The following is a 17,294-nucleotide window of genomic DNA, read 5'->3' as shown; positions in this document are numbered from 1 at the left end:
TCTAGGATCAAATATAAAATTCTGTTTGGCTTTTAAAGCCCTTTACAGCCTGGCCCCTTCCTGCCTTTCCAATCATCTTACACTTCACTCCTCTCCAGAAATGCTACAATCCAGCAACATCATCCTCCCCGGATGTTCCTGGAGCATGACCCATCATCTCTGGACTGTGAATTTTCACTGGCTGTCCCTTTTGTCCGGAATCCTATCCCTCCTCACCTCTGCCTCCTGGTTTTACTTGCTTCTTTCAAGACTCAGATCAAATCCCACCTTCTGCAAGAGGCCCTTCCCCGCTACCCCCACCCACTCCTTTCCCTTTGAGAGTACCTTCTACTTATGCCCCATATATATCTGCTATATGCTTGCCTGTTGTCTCTCCCACCAGAATGTGAGCTCCTTGGGGTCAGGGACCATTTTTAAAAAAACTTTCTTTGCATCCCCAGCAGTGCTGGACATAGCAAGTGTTCAATAAACATTAATGCTGCCTGCCTGCCTAAGACACAGACAGACGGAACTTCTCTGGATCTTAGTTTTGTCTTCTGTAAAATCAGAGGGTTAGACACTAGAGGATCGCTTGGGTTTCTTCCAGCCCTAAATCTATAATCCTATGATTGGGTCTGGCCTCAGCCTCCAAAAAACATGGCATTTGAAATCATCAATGAAACTGGGGTGACCAGAAGAAGATCCTTGATTGAGAAGTGGAAGGGTTCTATCTTACCGGTTCAGTCTCCTCCATTTTAAAAGGAGGAAGCTGAGGCCTAGAGAGATTAATTGAATTGCCCAAGGTCATAGAGGTATTAAAGCAGCCATGTGGTTCGGTGGCTAGAGCACTGGGCTTGGTGTTAGGGAGACCTGAGCTGTGTGACCTTAGGTAAGTCACTTAACTTCTGTTTGCTTTAATCCACTGGGGAAGGAAATGGCAAACCACCCCAGTATCTTTGCCAAGAAAACCTCTTGTACCACACTGGTATGCTATGGTTCACCTGGTCTTGAAGAATTGGACACCACTAAACAACAACATAGAGGGAATTAGGAGGCAGAGCAGGAATTCTAGCTGTGGTCCCCCCAGCTTCAGGTGTGGTTCGCTTTCCTCTTCACCACTCAATCCCTGCAGGGTCTATGCCTTCCCTTCCCCCAGGGAAGTATAGATGAGAGAGGACTGGGGGCAGGTTGGCCTTTCTTCATTTATAGATTTATCTTATTTTTATTGATTTGAGTTTTTTTTTTACATCACATTTATTTCCGAGCATAACCCTCTTCTCTTCCTTATGCATCTGATAGACAACTTCTGTAACAAAGATTAAAAAAAGAAAGGGTGAACATTCTTTATCAGGGATAAATTGTTTGAGCTGGACAGAACGTTCCAGGCCCTGTCTGGACCAGCCTAGAGGGTAGAAGTGTCTAGAACACAACAGGCATCTGGTGCCTCTTTTATAGGCACTGGAACCTACAGAAGAATCTCTTGGGGACACACATGTGACCTTCCTGGGAACTCCAGTCTCTGTCTCTCCCTTATGAAGACACATTTAAGTTTCACTTCAATTAAATTCATGACCTTGTGTTAAGTAACTTGGACTTTCTGGGTCTTAGTTTCCTCAACTGAAAAGAGAAAGGTTTTGGACTAAATGCTCTGAGGTTTCTGCCAGTTTTAATCCATACCCTTCAAATCATGCCTATGGGGTTTTAGGCTGGGGATCAGGAGATCTCAGGGCAAGTTTGTCCCTGGCCGGCCACTGGTTGTGTGTCCTAGGTGAAGCCTTTTCCCATGATGGGATGGCTTAGCTGTCTCTAAGGGCCCTCTCAGCGCTGACATTTTGTGTACTTAGGTCCACCCCAGCTGGGATTCTGTGTTCTAAGGCTCCTTCTGGCCATTGACATTGTTCATTCTGGGGGCACTCCCAGCTCTGACGTTCTGTATTCTAGGTTCCCTTCTACTTGGGGCCTTTTCTATATTGTGTTCTAAGTGGCCTCCCAACTAGGAAATCTTGTGGCGTCTATGACGCTTTTGACTTTGGGCAAGGCTGGTTCTGGAAGGGCAGGAGTCCCTGTTCCCTTTTCCCACCCCAGCCCCAGCCCTACCCAGAGCTTTGGGCTTGCCGTCTCGGGTCCCTGCCCCTACCCCCGCCCTTGCCCCCGCCCCCGCCCCTGCCCTATCAGGGAGGCCCCGGGCCCCGAATGCCGAGGGGAGGGCAGCGGAGCCAGCCGAGCAGACTAGCAAGCCCTGACAGGTTGGGCCACAACAGGTTTGGGCTGCAGTGGGGGCGGCCGCCGGCCTCGCCTGCCCGGGAGTTTGGAGGAGGCGGCGGCGGCGGTGGGAGGTGTCGAGGGGCCCTGGGACGCCTCCCCGGGCTCCCCAGCCCAACCCAGCTCAGGCATTGCGGGGGTTCTGGGGAGGGGCGGCATGGAGACCCTTCGCCGCAGCCTGTCCCGTTGGAAGCGCTACCACATCCAGGTGCACGTGTCCGAGGAGGACCTGCTGCTGCCGCTGACTGTGCGGCCGGCGGACACCGTGAGCGACCTGCGAGCCCAGCTCGTGCGCCAGGGGGTCTCGTCCTGGAAGAAAGCTTTCTACTACAACGCCAAGAGGCTGGGCGAGCAGGACACCCTCCGTGAGGTCAACGTGCAGAACGGCTCCGTCCTGCTGCTCGTCAGTGATGCCAGGTGCCCGCGGGAGCCTGGGGGCAGGCCTGGGGCTCCGCTGGACGGGTGGGAGCGTGGGAGAGCCCTGGACGGCCAGGGGATCGGGCCTCCGCTGGGCAGTGGAGGAGTCTGGGAGATCACAGGACAACCCGCTTAGTGTGGAAGAGCACTGGACGGCCAGGGGGTCGGGCCTCCGCTGGGCAGTGGTGGGTCTGGGAGATCACAGGACAACTGGGGACGGGGAGGAGGGGGTGCTGCGCCTCTCATGAGCGGGCGGGGAGCGTGGGAGAGCACTCAACGGCCAGAGGGTCGGCCCTCCGCTGGACTTGTGGGGAGCTTAGGAGATCACTGGACAACCGTGGGCGGGGAGGTGTGTGTGTGGATGATGCTGCGCCTCTGATGTGAGGGCGGGGAGTGTGGGAGAGCACTGGATTGCCGGGGGCGGGGCCTGCACTGAGCAGGTGGGAGTCCCAGGGTTCACCGGATAGGGGAGCATGGGAGATCACTGGATAGCCAGGGATCCTGGGCCAAAGGGCCTGGGCAGTGAGGGGCCTAGGAGGTCATTGGACAGCCAGAGGTCTTAGGAATCTGGGGGATGAGTGGGGAACCTGGGAATCCGCTGGGTGCAGGGCCTGGGAGTCTCATGGTTGGGTGGGGTGCCCCAGAGTCTACTGGGTGGAAAGGGTCAGGAGACCATGGGAAGGCCAGAGGGCCTGGGAGCCTGGGTGATGGGTGGGGCACCAGTTGGGGGCCTTGGAGATTTTTGCTAAATTCGACTTTTCACGTTGCTGAGATTTGGAGCTTATGGTTCCAGGGGACTTTGGGGAGAGATGGCCAGACTTCCCTTGGTCCTCTCACTGGGGATGGAGTTGGGGATGGGAATGACTTGGGGGCTCCTGATGAAGACCCCTAGGGATCAGGGTAATGACTAGGAACCAGTAGGCTCAGTAGGCTGTTGAGAAAGTAGCTCCCTACCCCACCCTGCCTTTTTATGGTGGGTGGTGGAGGGTGGAGGTTGAGCAGGAATCAGGGCCATGGAGCATAAATTTTATGCAGAGGGATTAGAATCATAGCATCATAGGCTCCTTGGTTTAGAGCTGGAAGGGACCTTAGAGGCAGTCTAATACAACTTCTCATTTTTTAGTGGTGGGGAAACTGAGGCTCAGAGAGGTTCAGTGATTTGCCCAAGGTCATACAGTTTAGTGTCAGAGACAGGATTTGAGCCAGACCACGATGCTTTTTTTTTTTTGGTTGGCCCTGGAGAACAATGATAAAGAGAAGACGACAACCACAACCATCATTTTATGTACTCATGAAATAGATACATGAAGTATCAAAAGAACCATGGCAGGATTGTGGCCTGTCCCAGCACCATTTTTATCTGAACTCCATCAGACCTAAGATGAGAAGAAAGAGAACCACAGGGATGATGACATTGACAATGGCTCCCATTTCTATGGCATTATATTCTCTGTGACATCCATGCGAGGTGGGCAGTGCCAAGATTTTTATTCCATTTTTGATGATGAAGAAACTGAGGCTCATAACAGTGTGGCTACTTGCCTGGGGTTAGCTAGTGAGCATTGGAGCCAGGACTCTGGGTCAGATCAGGGAAGGTCCTGCTCAGACACAGGTTGGACCAGCTACCTTCCCAGTTCCCTTCCAGCCTGGACATTCAATGACTATAATGACTTTTTGAAACTAGCTTGCAAAAGCACTTTGCTCACCTGGCTGGTCTGAGAACCCTCTCCTTATCACCACCACCCCTTTGCATCTGCCCAGGAGGTTTAGACAGAGAGGGGAAGATTGGGCAAACCGGCTAGTGCCATCAATCTTAGAATGCCTGAAGCTGGCAGGCACTTCCATAGATCATCTAGGACAATATCCTGACTTTACAGGTGGGGAAGCTTGAGGTAGGGACTTTCCTAAAACCACACAGCGGGACCAGGTCACCAGAAACCTCCAGGGCCCTCTCTCCATGCTTCTTTGCAGTTTTCTTTCTTTTTTAAAAAAAATAATTTTTCATTTAATTTATTTTTGGTTATACTTTATGTTCTGAACCGTCTCTCTCCCCCACACTAGAGGCCACCGTTTCTCTCACACATACATGTATGTGTATGTATATGTATGTATAGATAAATATATGTGTGTATATACATATGTGTGTATATATATTTACATATATATATATGTGAAATCGTACTGTGCATACTTCTGTTGATCATTTCCTCCTTCGGAGGTGGACATCTTCTTCCTTCACAGGTCCTTTGTAGTCAGTTTGAATATAGTACTCACAATAGCTTAGTCATTCACAATTATTCTTCAAACAGTGTTGCTATTACTGTATACAACGTTTTCTTGGTTCTGCTGATTTCACCCTTCATTATTTCATGCGAGTCTTTCCATGTTTTTCTAAGCTCAGCCAGCTTGTCATTGTTTACAGCACACTGGTATTCCATCACAATCATATACCACAACTTGTTTAGCCATTTCCCAATCGATGGGCTTCTCCTCAGTTTCCATTCTTGAAGTTTCTAATGCTGGGTCTAGGGGCTTTAACAAGACTCTGTGCCTCAAGGTGAGTGCCCCAGTCTGGGAGAAAACCTGCTATAAGCTAGCTGTATCACTGTGAATGAAGATGGTGATGTCTTCCCTGCCTGTCTATCCTGGGCAGGGCTGCCATATGGAGGGTCATCTTATCAGTAACTTTTTAAGTAATTTTTCTGTCAATAAACAATCAACAGTCAACAAGCATTTATCAAGTGCCTGCTGTATGCCCAAGTATGTGTTTGGTGTTGGGGATGCATGGGAAAGAATGAAACAGCCCCTGCCCTCAGGATGCCTACACTTTTTTTTTTAACATGCTTTAAAGTGGACAAGGTACTTTTTTCACAACGGCTTTTCCACTTTGGTAGAATCATAATGTAATAGAGTATGGGATCTGGGGTCAGAAGACCTGAGTTCGGAAACTGGTTTGATCCCAACTCACTGTGTAAATTCAGGTGACTCCCTGTCCCTTTCTGAACCTGTTTCCTCCTCTGTCTCTAGAATAGAGGCACTGAACCAGAAGATCTCTTGTGATCCCTGTCAGCTCTGACATTTAGAGATTCTGGTGTTAGCAGACCTCTCTGAGGTCACTCCTACCCCAGAGGTTTGAGTGTTAGGGTAATTCTTGTGATTTCATCCCTGTTTCCAGGATGAAGAAACTCTGGCTCAAAAAGGGAATTATGATAGCCTCAGAGAGGTGAAGGGACACATACTAGTAACTCTCAGTCAGGACTTGAACTTACGCTTTCTAACCCTTGGGGCATCTCAGTGACATGGTGGATAGAGCATCAGTCCTGGAGTCAGGAAGACTTATCTTCATGAGTTCAAATCTGGCCTCAGACACTTACTAGCTGGGTGACCCCGGGGCAAGTCAATTGATCCTGTTTGCCTCAGTTTCCTCATCTGTAAAATGAGCTGGAGAAGGAAATGGCAAACCACTCCATTATCTTTGCCAAGAAAACCCCAAGTGGGGTCATGAAGAATTGGACACCATTGAAAAATGACTGAACTTTTTAACTGTGGGTCACACAATCACTCAATCTGTGATTGGAGTTGGACGGGCCCTTTGAGGGTCCCAAGTTGTCTGTTTGTAATGCAGTGGCCAGAGCTTAAAAAGCCGGCCTTTAAGTCAGGAGTTATGGGATTTTGAGCATCAACTTTGACTCTAGCTATGTGACTGGGAAACTGCCATCTCGCTTCATTGTCCTGTTTTCCCATCTGTCAAATGGGTAAGCTAATACCACTTCTGCCATCTGTCTCCTGGGGGTGTTGTAAAGAAAGTACTTGGTAAATCCATAAGGAACCAAGATATCACTCAGCAGTCCCCCTTGTAGAGATGAAGTGTGGCCTGGGAATCAGGAAGACTCGACTTGAAGTCTTGCCTCTGACACGGACTAGTTGTGTGAAAATGGTGCCATAACCTCTCTGGGACTGTAAATGACTGATGAGTCGCTGATCTTTATCAGTGGAGGCTGTTTTCACACTGGGAGCTCTCTACACTGATGAGTCAGTCACGGGGCCAGTATAACAACAAATTAGGCCACGTTGAGGTTCAGCTAGAACAGAAAGTGCTGGACAGGTGTGCATGAGATGATGTGCTTTTTAATGGGCTAACTCTGGACTATGTCCCAGTTTTCGGACACCTGGAGGGGTGGGGAAGGAGGCGGGGATTCCAGGGCAAGGAGCAGACCTGTCCCCCCAGGCAGCTAAACCAGCCCAGTGGTTCTGTCCCTCTTCTCCCAGCGTGAAAGGAGTTGGCGCCTCCTCGGACCACTATCAGTGGCTCCGGACTCAGTCGTCGAGACTTGACAACCTGGCCAATAAAAATTCACTTAGGCTGTGGACAGACAGAGGCTCAACCTGCTGGGCCACCTAGCTGCCTCAGTGCTTCGGTCCACCCTTCTGCTGCCTTTAAAGCTCTTTCAGTGGAAGATAAGCCTGTCTCTACGCAAGATTTGGATTCTGAGGACTTGGGTGTACCTGTGGGTCCCTAGGCAAATCATTTGTCCCCTCTCAAGCTCAGTTTCCCTATCTGTAAAAGGAGATTAGATTAGGTGACCTTTGTGGTTCTGAACTTTCAGCTCTGAATCTCAGCATCCTAATTAAGACAGGAACTTGCTGTGTGACCTCAGGGAAGCCACTTGCCCTTCGGGAGTCTCTCCTTCCTGATTCTTCAAAAGCAGCTGAGTTGGAGCAGTAAGTGGAAGTCAGGAAGTAGTCAGAAAGACCTTGCTTCACCTGGGCAGGGCGTTCACTTCTCTCAAACTCAGTTTCCTCCTCTTTAAAATGAATGCAATGATGCCCAGAGTGTTTACCTTCAGTGTTGTTGCAAGGATCACATGAGGATTTATGTAGAACACTTTGCCAGCTTAGAGCTCTTTGTAAAGTTCAGCTATCATCATCACCATTCATGCTTTCCTTACAACAGCCCTGTGATAAGTAGGTTTTGCAAAGGTTGTTTTTTTCATTTTATGAAGGAGGAAAACTGAGTCTCAGAGGGGTTAGGAGTATGGGGCACAGAGCCTGTCAATGTCAGAGTCGAGGTTCAAATACAGTTCTCCCCCAGCTCTGAGCCTAGTGCCTTTGGGTTTCTTGCTAACATGTGGTTGGACCAGATGACCCCTGAGGCCCCTTCTTCAGCTCTAAGACCCTGTGCCAAGTCACTAAAGACTGACTTGTTTCTTCACCTGTAAAAAAGGAGAAAATAATTGTAATTGGAGTCCCATTATCAAGAGTCAGGAATCGCATGGTTTGGATTTAATTTCAGTGCCTTCTCACCAGTTTCTTTTTCATTCATGTCCCCATCAAAATCTCCCCACTAAGAACCTAAGAATGTGGCTCTCACCTAGGTCTCCACAGCAAAGGGGAGGGACCTCAGCAGTCAGGCAAGCACTAAGCTAACACAACATTAATTATAGGACAGGTTGTACCCTACTTCACAGGAAATGAAAAGGACTTTTATCTCAGCCCATGGACAGTCAAGCCAAGGCTTCTTCTCTTTTCCCTCCTCCCCAACAGCACCTATGCTCCAGAAAGGGTGTAATAGATTGAGTCCCAGATACAGAGGCAGGAGAGAACTGGACTTGGCTCTGATGTTTACTATCTGTATGCGCGTGGATAAGTTGTTTAGCTTCGGTCTTCTCATCTGAAAAATGGGGCTATTTGATACTGTCGTAACCTATCTCGCCGGGTTATGGTAAGGCTCAAAAGAGATAACATCATAAAAATAGTCTGGGATCTTAAAACATTATAAAAAAGGTCAGCTAATATTATTCTTACTGGGTGCCCCCTCCTCTTCAACCCAAGGAAATAAATAGGACATCTAGGCTGCTAGGGAGGTAAGCAAACTTCCTCTTGGGTGGGCCTCTGCCTCCCCAGGCTCTTCCAGACTTATGGACCTACCCTAGGCACGTATTGGGGTGCCATGTGATCCTAGAGTCAGTGAGAATTAATAGGAACAGTAAAGAGATAGCTCTGTGCCCCTGGGTCCCAGGCTAAGGAGTTAGGCAGGCACCTGGAATGTCAAAGGGATGCTGAGGGGGTCATAAGTATAGCAGAGCAGGTGATCAGTGTAGATAGCCTGGAGCTCAAACCAAGCTCAAAGGAGGATCTGACTCCAACCCGAACTCTACATCTTGTGATGTTTTGAGTTAGTTTGTGGCCAGACTGGGCAAGCCTCGCATAATCATAGCTAGCAGTCCTTTAAAGTTTGCCAAATTCTTTTTACAAATATTGTCTCCTTTGATTCTCACGTCACAATAGCCCTGGGAGGTACGTGCTATTATTATCCCTGTTTTACAGATGAGGAAACTGAGGCAGACTGAAGCTAAGTGATGTGCCCAGGGTCATGCAGCTAGTATATGTGTGTAAGGCCACATTTGAACTCAGATCTTCCTTACTCCCAGGCCAGGGTTGTGAGCCTCATTGCTCCATCCAACTGAATGCCGGTCAGAGGGGAGGGGACTCGATCCTTTGGGCAGTGGGAGGTCCTGTTCATTGGCATCTATTTCCTTTGCTTCTCCAGTTAGCTTTAGATCCAGAGTTTTTAACTTTTTTTATTCCCAGACCCCTCTGGCAGTCTAATGAAGCCTCAGAATGGTATTTTTAAAATGTCTCAGAATGATGTTTTTGAATGTATACAGTAAGCTAGATAGGATTACGGAGGAAGCCAGTTATGGCGAAATAAAGATGTACTTGTTCTCCCATCCAAGTTCGTGGTCCCCTTGAATCTATCAGTGGACTCCTTGGGTGTCCATGGAACCTCTCATAGAGACAGAACAACCATGCACTGGATTGACGGGACCCAAGGTGTAGGCAGAAGGAAAGCACAGACATTTGATCATGGGATGACTTAGCAGGGGTGGGGAACTTGTGGCCTTAAGGCCACCTGTGGCTGTCTAGGTCCTTGGGTGTGGCCTCTTGACTGAGTGCAGGTTTTATAGAACAAATCCTTTTACTAAGGGGATTTGTTCTGTGAAGTTCAGATTCAAAGGGCCGAACTTGAGGACCTAGAGGGCCACATGTGGCCTCAAGGTTGAAGGTTCCCCACCCCTGCTTAGAGTTGGGAAGGATGGACTTTAAATGTCATCTAGGCCTACCCTTTCATTTGAGGAAACTGAGGCCCTGCTACGTTAAGTCAATCAGTCACCATTTGTTGAGCCCCTACCATGTGTCAGGCACAGTGCTTTCCCCATGCCCCACGGGCCAGGCTCAGAAATCATTAGACCAGGCTAGCCCAGAATGGGAAGGAAGGACTGCAGAGAGGCCCTAGTGTAGCAGAAAGATGCCTGGAGCAAGCATCTTAAGCCTTGTGTTCTAATCCAGGCTTTATCTCTGCCCATCTCTGGGCTCTCCACTTCCTCCTCTGTAAATTCCAAGGTCCCTTCTCACTAAAACATTGCAGAGAATTGTGCCATCTTGAATTTCCTTTTTGCTTCAAGGCTCACAGAATGCTTTCATTACAGCAAGCCTGGGAGGTAAGCAGAAGCAAGTATTTTACTCACTTTTTCCCAATATGATATATGAGGAAAAATGTCCACAAGGTAGTTTATATACGTGAGCAAGGAATTAATAAGTCCAACCCTTTTTAATCCTTTTCATACCATAACTGTAAAATAAAAATTGGGGGAAAAAAAGAATCAAGTATTTTATCTCCATTTCACAGAAGAGAAGGCCTAGAGAGGTGAAGATGGTTTTTCAGATCATAGGATCAGAGATTTCAAGCTGGAAGGAAATTTGGGGATCATTGGTTCTGCCCCCTCTTTTTACAGATGAGGAAATGAAGTGACTTACCCCACTAGACTGTAAGTTTCGTGAGGACAGGGACTGTCTTTTGCCTCTTGTTATATCCTGGGCTCTTAGCACAGTGCCTGGCACACAGTAGGCACTTAATAAATGTTATGGAGTTGAGTTACCCAGGGTCACCCACATTTTGTAATAGATTAGAAAGGGAGGATTTGAACTGTGACTCCAGATCCTGAACTACTTCCACTGACGTCGCCTAGCCCAGATTCCCCACTCTTTCCTTCCCTCCACTAGAGACCATTTAGTTCACCCCTGATATTTTATAGAAGTGGAAAACAAAGTTTAGAGTGGAGAATGGATTTTTCCCAAAGACATGCAACAAGGTAGGGACAGACCTAGGCATCAGGCCTCCTCTGGGAGACTGTTCCAGTGACTCAGTAGGTCATTCCCATAGGGTCCTATGCCACAGTGGAGAGGGTGAGATCTGAGCCTGGTCTAGGCTGTATACCCACCTTGTCTGGGGCACAAGGCATCTTAGACCTGAGTCAAAGCCTTAGGGGTCATAGACATCATTTACCCAACTCCCTTATTTCAAAGATGAGGAAACTGAGGTAGGTCTAGAGGAGAAGAGTAATTTGTCCACAATCATATAGTTAGTAAGCAGGAGAGCTGATGAGCCAGAGCTTTTCTCTGACTACTCCATTCTTTTTCAGGTTCAACTATCTACTTGTCTTAACTTCTGTTGCAGGCCCCTCCCACCCCACACCCCTACCCTTCTATTCGAAGTGCCAGGGGTTAGAGCAGGTGTCCCTTGTAAGGCCCCAAGGGATGTCTTCTGTGAGGCTCATAGATTCAGGGATCTTGGGGATGGGGATATTGGCGGGTGGGGGGAACATCTTGATACAGTAGAAACACTAGTGGTCTGGGAGTCAGGATACCTGGGTTCAAGTACTGGACCTGCTGTTTAATTAATTGTGCAACCTTGGGTGAGCCCTTTCACCTGGAGCAGGGCAGTCTAAAACCCAGAGGTCAAGACAATTATCCACAGGTTTCTTAGCTGCTGTTGAGTCGTTTCAGTCATGTCCAACTCTCCATGACCCCATTTGGGATTTTCTTGCTAAAGATTCTGGAGTGGTTTGCCATTTCCTTCTCCAGCTCATTTTACAGGTGAGGAAACTGAGGCAAACAGGGATAAGTGACTTGCCCAGGGTCACACAGCTAGTATGTGTCTCAGGTCAAGTTTGAATTCAGGTCTTCCTGACTTCAGTTCCCAGAGCTCTGTGCACTATGCAGCGCCCTAGCTGCCCAGGTTTCTTTAGACTTATCGTAAAGAAAGATGGGCTGGCTGCCTGGGCAGGTAGTGAAGGTCTTCCAGCAGAAGCTGCTTGGGGATTCTGGTGTCAGGAATGTTGTGAAGGAGATACCTGTTCAGGTAGGGGTTGGACTAGCCGGCCTCTGAGGTCTCTTCCAGCCCTTAAATTCTGTGATTTCTTCCTCTGTAAAATGAGGGAGCTGGGCTACATGATGTCCAAGGTTCCTTCCCTTCCAGATGTTCCCTGATATTCTCTAGCTCTAAGTCCTTGCCTCTCTCTGGGTCTCAGTTTCTTCATATGTAAAATGGGAGGAGAGGTTAGTTGTGGTGTCATAGAAAGAGCACTGGATTTGGGGTCAGAAGAGGCATGACTTTGTACCCTATTACTCATGTAACAGGTAACCATTTCACCACTCTTGGACTCAGTTTCCTCACCAGTAAAATGATAGTAATTAGACCTAGTATATCTATCTCACAGGGTCATTGGGAGGGAAGCATTTAGTCAACTTCATAGTGCTTTAGAAATCTGAGCTGTTATTCTTGGAACCCTCAGGATGCCCCAAACTAGTGGAGATACCCTGAGGCGAGAGGCATCCTGGGCCCCGGAGGACAAGTTCCCTGCTGCCTATGAATCACAACTGTGACTGGGAAGGTATGGCAGGAGAAAGCCCAGTTTGGTGCTTGGGGTCTGGCCTGCATTGGTGAAGTCACCAATTGCTATTCATGCCACAGCTCGTAGAGAGACTGTCCCCAGGACCTGCCTGTCACCGACTCTTGCTAGCCAGATGCCCACCCTCCCCCTAGACTATTAAATGGCTCCCCTTCTCCCTTGAGGCCAGCTGGATGGGACTGGCAAGCTGTGGTTTTCTGAACCCTCCCCATCTCCCAGAAGGAGATCGCAGAGTCTCAATAGAGATGGGGCACAATCCTTAGTGGGGTGGTTGGTAGTGAAGAAACCCATCTATTCCACAGACTATGCTCTCTATGTGACTTTGGTTAGGTAACTTCTTTCCTCAGTTTCCCTATCCCTATAATCCTTGCCCTATCTCTGTTGAGTATATTAGATTGAATGAGAGACTAAATGGGGAAAAATGCTTTGGAAAGAAGGCAGTGAAGAGTTGTCGTTCTCATTCTCCTGCTGTCTGAGGGGCTGAGAGGAGCTCGAGATTTATTATTAGTCAATCATATCCTTTGGGGTCCAGATTTTGCCTTTAAAAAATGAGGGGCTTGGATTAGATGATCTCTTCCAGCTCTAAATCTCATGACCTTATGGCCTTGAATTGGAGTTGAGAGAAGTTCAGTCCTGTGGGGCCAAAGAACGACGGCTGAGTGGGGATGGAGGTGATGGGATTCTCTCCTGCCTCTGGAATCTCATCTCTAGCTCTCTCTAGCCACCATCTCCACCTGTCTTTGTATACCTGGCTCTTTGTGATCTTCTCTGTGCTTTTCATTCTGCTAGCACTGCCCAGAATGCCCCCCTTTCTCCTGCTTCCCATCCTTCTAGACTCAGCTCAAGCTCCCCCTTCCATCCTGGCCCCCTCCTTCATGGGCTGCCACAGTCTCTACAATTGTTGAGCTTCTCCAGCCTGAACTATCTGTCCTGTTAAGCCTGGAGCTTAACTCCCAGCAGAGGACTCTGAGTGTGTGTGGGGGGGTGGGGTCTTCCTAGCTGTAATAGGAGATCCTCAAGGATTGGGCCTGGGTCTTATATATATATATCTGTGTTTTTTTACCTGCAGGGAGCAGCGAACTGCCCTAAAGACGATTGAGTGGGTCTGACCAAGATATCTGTAACAGTCACAGAAGCAGCCATAAGGTTTTGTGTGTCTCCTGCTTACTCCAGTCAAGAGCCCCCTCCCTTATTCACGTCCTCACCTATGTCCTATGGGAAGGGGGAGGGTGTGGGCTGGGTCCTGGGCCAGCCCCAAGAATCTGGGACCAAGGCTTGGGGCTAGGTGGGAGGTCTTCTCTTTCATATGTACTGGTGCCTTTGATATGACCAGCCTGTAAGCCTAATAGCCCAGCCCAGGGGGGAAAGGGTAGCAGGGAGTGAAAGGTGGGTCCAGTGAAGCAGGGGATGGAAGCCAGACCATGTCAGATCTTCACCTGGAACTGGAGTATTTGGTAGTTTCCTTGGTGCTGCTCCATGGGGGTTGGTTTGAGGGCGTCCGACTTCATTTGACCAGTAGTGGACACAATGGTGCTTGGCAGGATCCCCCACGTTCTGGGCAAAATACACTAACATTCCAGGTGGCATGGCCCGCTATTCGGAAGTTGGGAATGCTCTGACATCTCAGGGAGACTGCTCCAACATTCTGGGCCGAATACCCATCCAGAAACTTTTTCTTTATTTCAAGGAGAACTTCGGACTCTTGGCCACATCCTACCTCATAGCCTTTAAAGCAGGGCTGGAGAAGGTGGCGCCCTGGGTGCATCTCCGAGTGGAAATATTTATATTTCAAGCATTGGTATTGAGTGGAAGCCTATACACCAGCCCTGCCTGAAGAGAAATAGTGTTTTAATTAAGAGTCATGTTTACCATGGAATGATTGTACAGGTGCAGAATAAAATGGGGGAACCGGTGGTGAGAGGCAGCTTGCGTTTCAAGTGATGGATCTGTGAGCCAGGAGGCTATGTTGCTTATCCTAGAATATCTTCCCTGGCACAAATCCTGTGGGGATGAATGCTTCATCATGGCCCTCAGTCTGCCCCTCCTGGGCCCTGGGGTGAGCTGGTGGGAGGGGGATTTTTTACTTCCTATAATACACACAGACTCTGGGAAGGGGGAGGGTAGAGAATAGTGACTTACTGTACTAATTCATGTATCCAAAGGGCTTTTGCGTTTGCAATGCCTTTTTCTTAACCAGCACCCCTATGAGGTAGTAGTGCTAGTATTCCTATTTTAGAGATGAGAAAACTGGGTTTCAAAATGAGGGACTTGTCCATGCTCATGCAGCTAGAGAGTGTTAGACACAAGATTTGAACAGAGGTCTCCCTGACTCCAAATCTTCCAGTATAACAGGCCGTGAAAGTCTTAGCCAAGATCATACCAGTAGAGCCTTCCACAGACTTAGAGCACCATAAACTTGAATCAATGGAGTCCAAATTCTAGGCCCTGAGCTCCTGAATTTGCCATTTGAACCATGGGATCAGACTGTGAATTCTCAGAGAGTGAGTATCTAGGCTTCTTTTCCTGTCTACCTCACTGTATAGACTGATACAGACCTAGGCACGTAGGAAATCTTAGAACAGAGTGATTCTTAGATCTGTAGAAGGCTGCCAACCATCATGGAAAAAAGTACTGGACTTGGAATGAAAAGACCTGGGTTCAAGTGTTGACTTCCCCTTTTGTTAACTGTGTAATCCTGTTTTTGTTTTTGAGAAAAAAAACAAACATATTTTATTGTCATTACTACCTAGCTTTCTGTGCTGGACTGTATCGTCCAATGGCCAGATCTTCTTACAACCATCTACACAACATTTTTTTCATGTTTCAAGAGATGAAAAGAATTGTACAAGGTTAAGTACAAAAGTACACAAGACAGTGGACATGCGATATCCATGTGTGAGATTTTACTCCCCTCACAACTTTACATTTGTTTGAAAAGTACAACTTGTTAACTAGGAATATTGTCCTGTAGTTCTGTCAAGTTTAGTGGAAATGAGTTTAACCTGATTACATCACTAACGCCAGTATCACTGATCTGATATTTACCAAAAAAATGTATTTTTCAATAAAGTCATTGTCATACCCATGCCAGCTGTTTGGTGTACAAGAATTCTATAAAGTCCCAAACTTAAAAATTATGTTTTTTCAAATTTCATCCATCCCCCCACATCAAAGATGTGAGGCCCAATCCCATTCCTTTTTGTGTGTGGGTTTTTCCAAATACTTGCTCCCGTTGCTTCAGAGTTTTACAATTTTCTTCCTCAACTCAACTACAACGAGCTTCATCCTCACTCTTAATACCCATCAATTTTCTGAATTTGACGTTTTGGTCCTTTTTTCCCAAATTTCAGCCGACTGTGACTTATCCCTCTCTTTTTTTGCCTTGCCAAAGCATTTTCCTTTTCTTTTCTCATTCAGCAAATTTCACTGGATTCACAGCTGCTGCATTAGAATAGTTAGGTACAGCTATTCCCATCTCTGCCAATGCTCTGGCCTGTAGCGTAGCCATTCGAGCTGCCGTGGCTATCTGAGGAGTTACTTGTATTGCTGGTGCTAGAAGGAGAGCAACATTGAGGACAGACCCTCCAGTATCTGCAGCTGCTGCTACTATTTCTTGCTGTTTCTGTTTTTCAAACACTTCTTTTTTTTTCTCTGTTCTTGCAATTTCTTTGCTCTTTTCGACCTTCGAGCTAATGCTTCTTGTGCGTCCATTGCTGGGTTTTGTCCTCTAAAAGGAAGTGGATTGGGAGTCCAATTTAAACTTTGGCTAAATCTTCCTGGTTTTTCAATTTTCTCCTTTCTTTCCTGACTTCTGCTCCTGGTTCTATGCCATTGTCTTGACCTTGGCCTTGACCCTGATGCTTTCTCTTCCTGCTTCTGGACCTTGACTTCTTCCATTCTCTGCTTCTATTAAGATATGAGACCTAGATCTTGAAAGACCTCTGCCTCTTGATAACTTTCTTTCTTTGCACTTGTGTCTGTCCTCACCATTTGCAGATGAATTAAATCTCTCCACATATCAGAAGAATGTTCTCTGTCATTGCGGTCCTCAGATTTGGGTTTCTTGGAGGACTTGTCTTTGGGTTCATGCCTTCTTGCCTTTTTGCTTCTGCTTTCTCCCCTCATTATCTGACTTCCATTTTCTTTCTTTTTTTTTGGAGGGGGGAAGGCAGGACAATTGGGGTTAAGTGACTTGCCCAAGGTCACACAGCTAGTAAGTGTGTCAAGTGTCTGAGGTCAAATTTGAACTCAGGTCCTCCTGACTCCAGGGCTGGTGCTCTACTCACTGCACCACCTAGCTGCCCCTGGGGATCCTTTTTCTGAGCCTTGATTTCACTGGCACAGCCTCAGTTTCATGATCTGCAAAATGAGGGTAATAAGCCTGGCACAACCTACCTCAGAATTGTGAGGAAGCGATTTGTAGACTTTATGAAGTTCTCTGGAACTGTCAGAGCTAAAAGAGACCTTATAAATCATGGAATCTAAACCACTTAGTTTACAGAGGGAAACCTGAGACTGAGAGAGAAGAAGGGACCTGACAGCTAGCTAGGAGCGGAGTTGGCATTTGAACTCAGATCCTCCAACTCCAAACTCTCTTTCTGCTGCACTCCATTGCTTTTAACATCTCTCCAGTGTTTCCTGTAGAAGGTGTGCTGCCTCATAAGCCCCTCCATGAAAGATGGCCCCTCCTCTTTGGGAGGGCTGTTCTTGCCCCATTAGGAGGATGCACCATGGAGACAGAGGATGCCACTGGCACCCACATAAGTAAATAGATTCTCTAGACATATCCACACTAATTCAAGAGTGGTAGGGGTAATGAGTTCTGGATTAAGAGGGTCTGAGACCTGGTTCTGTCACTGACCATGTAACCATGGTGAGTCTTCC

At 47.7% G+C, this 17,294-nt stretch overlaps 1 pseudogene; it reads right to left on the bottom strand.

Moving 5' to 3' along the window:
- Positions 1-2,900: 2,900 nt before the first annotated feature.
- Positions 2,901-16,535, bottom strand: LOC118832157 (annotated as a pseudogene).
- Positions 16,536-17,294: the final 759 nt, after the last annotated feature.

This window comes from Trichosurus vulpecula, chromosome 1 (assembly GCF_011100635.1).
Source record: "Trichosurus vulpecula isolate mTriVul1 chromosome 1, mTriVul1.pri, whole genome shotgun sequence".
NCBI classification, from domain to species: domain Eukaryota; kingdom Metazoa; phylum Chordata; class Mammalia; order Diprotodontia; family Phalangeridae; genus Trichosurus; species Trichosurus vulpecula.
The sequence above is the reverse complement of the archived record's forward strand: the minus strand, read 5'-3'. Positions and strand labels throughout refer to the sequence as shown.